A 10,376-nucleotide genomic window follows, 5' to 3' on the forward strand; every position below is an offset into this window, starting at 1 on the left:
TATCTCTTATATTTTCGTCCCTCATATAATTAGCATTTTACTAAAACATCACTTATAATTTGTAATAGATTTAATCAATCTTGCATTAGATGATAGTGGAAAATGACAGTGTTGACTTTAATGTTTATTTAAATAAATTTAATCAAAAGAAAATAAAAATAAGACACCATTTTTGCCCTTAATAAGACATGGGCAACCACTTTATTGGTTATATTTGGTCAATTTTGTTTTCTATATAAAAAAGTGTCAAGGGTATTTTTAGAATAAAAAATTATGGGTCTAATGGGAAAATAAACACTCCTTAATGAAATGATGATTAGGTAAATAAGTTGTAAAATATATGGGACGTTTTAGTAAAATGAAAACTATAAGGAGTGTAGGAATGGCAACGGGGCAAGGATCATATTCCCCTTCCCCAACCCCGACTCTAAAATTAACCCCCATCCTCGATCCCCAATGGGGATGGGTTCCCTGTGGGGACCTAAATCCCCAAAATGTTTTCAAATAATAGTATTTTTTTAAACAATCCCCATCCCCGGTCCCTGGCCCCGACTGAGGATTCCTATTAATCCTCGTCCTTGCCCCCGCCCCCGCGCTGCCAAAACAATCCCTATCCTCGGCCCCGCTGATGAAACCAATCAACCCGATCAACTTGACTTGAGTTGCTTAGTTTTCTAGTATTTTAGGTTGGTTTTAATTCAAAATTTTTTCAATTCGACCAAGTTGGATCAGTTTCACTTTGGCCATTTGTAAACCGACCAAAATCGAACGGCCAAACTATGGATATATATTATTATTTTATATTTTAAATACAATTTTAATATGGAAAATGGGAAATTTCCCATATTTCTTAGTATAAAATGTTTTATATCATAAATCTAATATTTAAATTTATTTTTTAATAATCGCACTGTATTTTTTAAAATTAAATTAAATTTTTTAATTTAAATCTTTTGAACCGACTGAGCAAACCAAAAAAATCAACCCAAATTGATACACCTTGAGTGGGCCAGATTTCATAAAAGGTCAATCAGTTTTCAGCTAGGGGTGTTCACAGGTCGGGTTAGATCGGTTTGAGTCATTTTCTTCAATCGACCCGACCTAGTCGGTTTACTTATTGACTAAACCGAAACCGACCGACCTTGAAGCAAAACCAACCCAAACATGAAGGGTCGATTTATCTGTTTAGTTAGTTATATATATATATATATATATATATTAAACTAAAATATCTATTTCTAAAAATCTATTTATATTTAATTTTATTTCTTTTTAGTTTTTATGCAAAATCAAAATATATATTTAAATCGATTAGTTTTTTATGCAAAACTGATTTTTTTGTGAATATATATTTAAACTTATACAAAACTGAATTAAATATTGTACAATAGTATTGTATTTGTATTGGTTTTACTTTTTAGTTTTATCATAAATAACCAATTTTTTCAAAGTTCAAACAAAACACAAATAAAATATATCAACACTTAATTTATAGGGTAGGAACTAATTAATAATTACTTAAACATATAAGATCAGTTTGATTCGGTTTGGTTTCGGTTTTCATGTAACCGAGTTGTCAGTTTATTTTCTTATACAAACCAAAACCAACTGGTGGTTTTGAAAAACCAACCAACACGTGTTGAGTCGGGCCGATTTGGTTAGTTTGGTCGATTTGACATTTAATGTGAACACCCTAACTTTCAGCTGGCCAACTCCCCAACCTGACCAAGTCAATTTAGTAGGCCAAATAGCCTACAACCAAACCAAACCAACTCATGAACACTCATAATTTCAGCTAAATTAATAGTCTCGTCTCTGATAAATAAGAATAGTTTAATCTCCAATAATTATTGAAAATTTATAGCGAAAATACACAATTATTGAAAATATATTGATAATGAAAAAATACAACAATTACAATAATTACAAAATTACAATAAGTACTAAAAGTATATCAACTTAGTCAATAAATAGTATAATCTCAAATAATAGTTTAATATTTAATAAATATTTATCAATAAGTTATAACAAAAATACAATAAATTAAATTTAAAATTTCCAATAATAGCAGTTTAATCTCCAATAATTGTTAAAAATACATTTATGAGAAAAAATAATAAATAATTACTTAAATACAAAAAAATATTAATTTCAGTATATAAAATTATATAATAAACACAAATTAAGAGTTTAAAATTATTATTAATAAATATTAAATTTTTTGAAAGTTATTTTCTCGAATTATTACTTGACATAAGTGAAGTTAGTTATTTACAATATTATGTAAAAATATTAAATTATTATTAATTTCAATATTATGTTATAATTATTTTTCTACTGTTCTGAATTTTTTAAATTTGATACATAATTTTGTTATTTTAACCATTTAAAATATAGTTATAAATATTTAGTTATTTAAATATTTAAATAGTGTATAAAACATTAATTTTTTTGTTATTTGAATTTTATTTATTTAAAGCTATTACATATTATTAAATATTTAAAAAACATTTAAGTTGATAGTTTGGGAAAACATAATTTAAATTGTTAGTACATAATTTCGTGATATATTTTGTAAAAGTATAAGTGTTTTTTTTTTAATAAATATTTTAAAGTTATTACATAATTTTGTTAGAAATTTAAATAATTCTTATTGTTTTTTTAATCAAACTTTCTTTAGATAGATATAGATAAGAAGTAGGGGAGAGGATAAATAGGAATTAGAGATAATTTAGGAGAGAAATTCTCTACTAAATTAGAGATAATTTTTTAAGAAAGTAGGGGATAGTGGGGGAAGATAGTTTAGGAGAACTTTTAGGAGAAGAGATTATTTAGGTTACTGGGAAATTGCATCTCATTGGATGTCTTGAAAATGACAAAAATAAAAAAAAAAATAAAAAAGAGAAAATTTCTTCACCGCTTCGTTTTAATATATATATATATAGGTTCAATATAGTTATGTATAAATAGATCAAGTTTATATCAAATCACTATCGAACCACTCACCCAAACTCTCTATAATTCAGAGTTATTTATATTCACTCATATCGATCTGAGTTTTATTTGTGTTTTCACAACCCATGTGCGTATTCCTAAGAGCATGAATTTAAAATCCAATAACTTCAATAACCCAAACCATGTATAGGCAATCACATCTGATCTTCATCAGTCAACAGCCTAGTCAATGAAGTTCTTTCAAAGGTTTTTTCCTCTTCTTAAGTTAATCCATGTGTAAGATAGAATGATGAGATTGGGGGATGAGGATTTTTCATCTTGATATTGATGTAAATCTCTATTTGCATGAGATAAAACTAAGAGAATTTGGGGAACAAGGAATCTCATGTTAACGGTGAATTTAATCTGAAACGTGATTGTTTCTTTGAATTCAGTTCTCATACCGAGCTATTCACTCTCTCTTCTCTCCCTGCATAACTTTTCTTTTAGAATAGAATAAGAGTTAGGCAAATGAATAATCTTGCTTTAATGGGTAATTTGCGTCTGAAGGTTTTCATTGATGCTACCAATGCCTCTTTATTTCAATGATAGCAGACCAAAGATATTGGTTTTAGTGTTCTATTTCATCTCAGTGGCTGGCGGCAACGGCATCGTTGCTTGATTGGGTTTTCAGTTTCAGAGGTCGTCGAACCACCATATTGGCCATCTGATTTCCTCTCAGTAAAAGTTGGCAAGAATGATGCTTAAAACAGAGTTTTAATGGTCGCCACTCGCCATAGTCAAATACCGGCATCCATTTCTTTTCCGACGGTGGTTGTCTTCTTCTCTTTAGGTGCCGTTTGAAGATGCAGTGGTGGTGGCAACTGTACTGTTTTGCTTTGATAGGGTTTGAAATGAGTAGGGTTTTTGGGTCAAATATGAGGGGCGCATTTCTGAGATAGTGCAGTGCAGAGTTGTAAACATTAATAGAGGGGTAAAATAAGTACCCCACAAAAAATAGAGGGGTAAAATGGTAAAATTACTGACATGGTCTCTTTTAGATAATTTAATTTGGCGGAGCCTTCCATTATATATATGTTTGCTTTTATTTATTTACTTGTTATTTAGTTGTTAGTAGGGATTGTAGGTAGGGACAATGCAAAGCGGAAAGTAGGGGTGAGCAAATAGTTAGGTTCTATTCAGAAAATGAAAGCTATTTCAATCTGTCACCAGGTAGGGGTTGGTTTTGCATCCTTGGAATCGATTCCCCCAGGCCTGGGTTCCAAAACCTAGGGGTTTAACCTATCTAAATTGACTCAAAAAAGAGGCCTTAGTTGGCCTCAATGGAACTTGCTTTGAAATTAATACCAAAATACATTGAGGATGTAAGCATCTGAACCCAAAGTGCTATTCCTTACAAAGGCCATCATATCACTTGATCATTGAATCGTTTAAATGGTTTGATCTTTTTCTTTTTAATTTAATATTTGAATGTACATAATAAATAGTGTAAAAGATAATATTTTCAAAATTTAAATTATAATAATAAATTTTGAACTATATTATTATTATTATTATTGGAAAAGATAATGTAATTTTATTCAGCACAGAGAAATGAAAACAAACTGCAATTCATACCCAAGAAGGCTCTAAACTGCAGTCGGGATTCCAATCTCCACCAGGAGCAAGACTGAAACAAAACGGGCAAACTAAGATCTCTGATCTCCCCAGAAATGGAAATCCAAGAAATCAGCTTACCCACAGCCCTCTGGATTACATCATCAAGACCCTTAGACCTATTACAGAAGAGTCTACTATTCCTTTCAACCCAAATGGACCACAGAACATCAGTTGTGATTATCTTCCACAATAGCTTCCCTCTCTTACTTAGACCCTTCAACTTCCAGCTACAAAGGTGTTCCTTAACTGATCTCGGCATGACCCACTTAGCATCCAAAGCTTTAAGAAAACGCATCCAAATTTGAAAGGAGAACGGGCAATGAAGACATAAATGCACTGTAATTTCTACAACAGTCCCACAAAGAACACAATTTGAACCCAGAATTGGAATGCCTCTCCTCAACAGGTTAGACCTGGAAAGACATTTGTCAAGGGCCATCGTCCAAATCAGAAAATTAGATTTTGAAGGGCTCATAGGATTCCAAATCTGAATAGCTAGAAAACCAGAATGCCCCACACTATATAATTTAGCAGCCATGGACTTCACAGAAAAAACACCATTCGACTTCCATTTCCAGCACCACATATCATCCCCTAGCACATCAATCTTCTGATTATGAAGAAGAGTCATCAACTCCAAGAATTCATCTGGCTCCTAATCAAACAAATTCCTCCTTAAGAGAGGGGACCAAGACACTGAATTCTCAAGTAAAGAGAAGTAATCAGCCACAATAGCCTCTTGATTGACAGCACATCTAAAAAGGTAAGGGAAGAAACCAGCAAGGGGGCCTTCCAAACACCATTTATCCTTCCAGAATTTTGTTCTATCACATTTACCCACATTCACAGAAATCCCTTCCCAGAAAATAGGAAAGTTTCTCATAATTCCTTTCCACAAAGAATTACCCCAATTTGGAGGGGGGTCTCTAGTCTTCCAGTTTCCCCAATCAACCCCATATTTTTCAGAAATAAGAAATCTCCACCAAGCATTCCTCTCAGCCGAGAATCTCCAAATCTACTTGCACAAAAGAGCAGTATTGGAATTCTTCAATTTCCTTATTCCTAGACCACCTTCAGCTTTAGGGAGACAAACTTGATCCCAATTAACTAGGTGAACCCTGTTATCCTCCTCCCAGCCCCTCCAAAGGAAATTCCTTTGAAGCTGTTCCAGTCTTTTAGCAACTCCAACTGGGATAGGGATTAGGGATAGGAAATAAATTGGCAGATTTGAGAGCGTACTTTTGATCAAGGTTATCATTCCTCTAAAAGAGAGGTATTTAACCTTCCAAGATGAAAGTTTCCTCTCCATTCTTTCAATGAATGGATCCCAAATCGAGGAAGAGAGCCAATTAGCCCCCAAAGGGAAGCCCAAATACTTCACAGCAAGAAAATCAGTCTTACAAACCAAAACCACAACACACTCCTCTAAGTTATAAACCTGCCCCACTGGAATGATAAAGCTTTTGTTCAGATTCACCTTTAGCCCAGAAACCACCTCAAACCATATTAAAATTCCAAGAATGAGATCCAACTGAGACAGAGGTGCATCCACAAAACACAAAGTATCATCAGGAAACTAGAGAACATTAACCTTTTCTCCCTCCAGACAAATAACAAAGCCTTCCCAACTACCAGCATTAGCTGCCCTCTTACAAAACAGGGTGAGAATTTCCATCACACAGATAAAAAGCAAAGGAGACAGAGGGTCCCTCTGCCTCAGCCCCCTAGAACTTTCAAAAAAACCTGCTGACTGGCCATTAATCAAGACTGAAAACTTAGGAGAGGTTGTGTAGACTTTGATCCAATTTCTCCACTTCTTCCCAAAATTCATATGTTTAATAACTGAATCAATGCACCTCCGATTAGCATGATCATAAGCCTTCTCAATATCTAGCTTGCATATTAAACTTGGAACTCCCTCTCTTCTTCTTGAGTGAATTAATTCATTAGCAATGACGACCGAATCAAGCATTTTCCTACCGGACAAAGGCACTTTGATTATTAGAAATGACACTTCCTAACACCCCATTCATTCTCTCAACAAGGACTTTAGCCAGAATCTTATAAAAACTGTGAAGGAGACTAATTGGCCTGAATTCTTTGACATTCACAACCCCTTCAATTTTTGGGATAAGAGTAATGAAGGTAGCATTTAAACTTCTTTGGAAAGAGGCATTGGCAGAAAAGCCTGAAAGACATTCATAATGTCTTACTTTACAGTGTCCCAACATTTAATGTAGAACAAATTGGTAAGGTCATCCAGACCAGGCGACTTATCAGCCGCCATCATGGAAATAGCAGATTTGATTTCCTCCTCCGAGAAAGGCATCTCAATGTATAACTTCTGATCCCCGCTTAACTGCTTAAAATGGAGATTTTTGGAGAAAGGTCTAAGAGCCCAAGATTCTGTGTAGAGCTTTTTATAAAAATTTGTTGCCACCCCCTTTATATCAGCATCAGATTCCCTAATCTTACCTTCCCATTCCAGCTTAGAAATAGAAGAAACCCTCAATCTGGCATTTGCCATCTTATGAAAGAAATGGGTATTTTTGTCCCCCTCTTTCAGCCACCTCACTTTAGCCCTCTGCCTCCACTGCCAATTTGTCATACCTTAGCTTTGCTTGAGACCTCTTGAGCCTGCTTTCCTCGAAAATAGGGCCAACCTCTTTAGCTGAATCAACTTCCTCAATGATACTCAATAGGGCTCGCTTTTCAGTTTCTGACTTCAAGGAGATTCCCTTTTTCAAGAGTTTTAATTTCTTTTTTACTGCACCAAGTTTTCTTGCCAAGATATAAGAAGCAGTACTTTCCACCTACAACCCACTCCACACATCCCTCAAAATTTGAATAAGATTTGCTTCTTCAAACCAGGAGTTCTCCATCTTGAACGGGGCTTTGACGTTGTCTTGAAAACCACAAATCAACCGGATTGGACAGTGGTCAGAAATTGGTCTAGGGAGAGCAACCTGTCTGAAACTAGGAAGCAAATCCTCTCAACTTTGAGAGACCAAGAATCTATTTAGTCTCACTAAGGTAGGAGAACCTTGATTATTCGTCCAGGTGAACCGACTACCTTGAAGAGGAAGATCCATCAGATCAGAGTTGTTAATAAAGTCTACAAATTGGAGCATCTCTCTAGATCTCCTACATCTAGTACTCTTTTCTTCAGCAGAAAGGAAAACATTAAAATCACCTCCAATCACCCAAGGGATAGACAAATTAGCCCTCACCCATGCCAATTCCTCCCAAAACTCATTACAACGGATTCTATCCGTAGGGCCATAGACATTTGTAACCTGACAGACCTTATTATTAGTAAATTTCAGCACCAATGATACTGAGAAATTTCCAACATGAGCAGAAACAAGACTACAAATAGAAGGATCCCAAAGATTCAACAAACCCCATGCGCTACCTACAGCCATTTTTGCTTTCCACCTGACCTCACCCTCTCCCCAAATGCTTCTGACAATAGCAGCATCCATATACTCCAATTTGGTTTCTTGCAACATAATTAACTTTGAGGCCGACTTCTTCAAAGATGCACAAACCACAACTCGTCTTCTTCCCGAACACAATCCTCTGACATTCCACGATACAATTTTCAAATCCATATGAGACATGAGAAGCAAATCAGCAAAACCCCCTACCTGAACTCAAACTTTTTTCCCTCCTCTCATTGTCCCCTCACTACACCCCGCCTTGTCATTAAGCCCCCAAGTTAGCCTCATCATTTCCCTGCTCCTCTTCGAATTAGCTCCCCCTTTCTTAGCTGAAAGCTTCCCTCTCTCCAACAGGACCCTATGTTCAATCCCCTCCAAGAACTTGATTGTTTCATCCTCCAACCCCTCCATCGACACACCAAAGAATTTTCCCAAGCCCAGCAATTTAGAAGAAACCCAAGAAGAAAACGGATTATCAGGCTGCATAGCATCCTGAAGCAACAGATTGGAATTCTTACCTCTGAAGTCATTCATCTGAATAACACTTCCAGTTCTCTTTCGAGTATCACCTACTCTCTCCCTCCCTTCCTCACCGCTTCTCTAAAGGAAATCCTCTCCCCCTCTCTTCCACCGTATCAGTGGACTCCACCACAACAATAGGTTCTGCTTCCACAAAGTTATCTTCCATTCTCGCCACTATTAGGTCTTGCATTTCCAAGCTAGAATTCTCCAGCAGCTGAGGAGAACATGAGCGCAAAGAGCTGAGATGCTGCCAAGAGTCTCATGATCACTACCCCTGCCGTTTGGCTCCACCCAATGTGACAGATGCATGCACCCAAGGTTCGCCGCATTAAAGAGTTGACTGGAGCTAGTGGGCTCCCCAAGACCTGGAGTATAGACATCTTTTCTTCGGAAAAGAGACTTGGGCTCACTTAAAGATTTTGGCCTAAGCCCACTATTAAACCTTTGTGATTGGCCCTTACCCAGGTTTAAGTGATTTAACTGGGCTTTCTAACTTCCTATTAAAGCCTCCTGCCCCCCTAATAAAGTCTCCTAACCCGAGCAGGACTAGAAGACAGGGCTCTGACATTTGAATTCTTCCAAGGGAGCCACGTTCATCTCTATCAGACACTCCTTAATTAAATTTTTTAACTCCTTTAATCCCAGACCCCGCCCAAAAACCCCTTCATCTGAGATTTGAATTCTAGCATCAAGGCTTTTTCTAGAAGGCACATCCTAACCCTTCATCTCATCCGTGATCAGATGCTTCAAAATAAAGTGCGCCCTTTCTTCTTCTCCTTCTCTAGTCACCGGAAAACGTGTAAGTGAGCCAAGATTAACTTGGGTTCCCTTACAGGGATTCTGCTTCTGCGGAGACTCGTCCATGCCTTCCAACACTAGGGATTTTGAAGTATCTGAGATCACATTCGCCTGCATCTGAGGAATTTTGACCCCCCTTTCTCCCACTTTCCATCTACTAATAGTCAGCAAGAGCTCAGGCCAGATTTGAACTGATAACAGGGACTCTCCAACCGCCACCTCCGCCCTATTCGGAATAGCTTCACATGTACGGACTTTCATTCTAACCCATTCGCAAGTAGCGACTTCTGAAGGGGAGTCCCTCCTTGCTTCTACTGCTTGACCACCACCAACCTATTTTCCAACTTTCACACCTCCAAAGTGCCAAAATCCGGCCATGCACCAGCCGCCACCACCTTACTATAAGATACATTAGATCTGGTCCTCGCATCAACCCCCCCTTTTTGAGACCAATTTCTGGCTTCCCATCTCCGTTTCTCGCCCGGTGGAAACCTGGAAGAAGATCTACGGTACATCAAACTAATTCCACGCCTTTATTATTATTATTAAACAAAAACATGTTCTATAAATAGACCCTAAAACCACTAAGGCTAGAATCAGACTTTGACAGGATAGATTCCAAGTTTTATCTTGGAATCGAATCAAACAAGTCCATGCTCAAAGTGCAGGGTGAGGCCCACTGGCCAGGCCACATGGGAGTGGTGTGGAGTTACCATCTCGATCACATGTTCATTGGCCCCTCTGCCTCCCAAAAGAAACGTGAAAACAAACTCAGACACTTCTGTACATCACGAACTAGCCTAAGTTGCCATACTGATACAAATATCCGTGGGACCATAATTTCTTTTCAGTTATTGTTAGTCCCTCTTTCTATTTCAACCCCCCACCACCTTAAAGGATTTAAAATGCATTTCAAAGGCATTTATTCTCACTTTTTGAACCCTAGACTCTGTTTGGGAAGAGTTCAAATACAAAAAATTCTGTATTTGCATATAAATA

This window comes from Nelumbo nucifera, chromosome 3 (genome assembly GCF_055504915.1).
Source record: "Nelumbo nucifera cultivar China Antique chromosome 3, China Antique-T2T, whole genome shotgun sequence".
NCBI classification, from domain to species: Eukaryota; Viridiplantae; Streptophyta; class Magnoliopsida; order Proteales; family Nelumbonaceae; genus Nelumbo; species Nelumbo nucifera.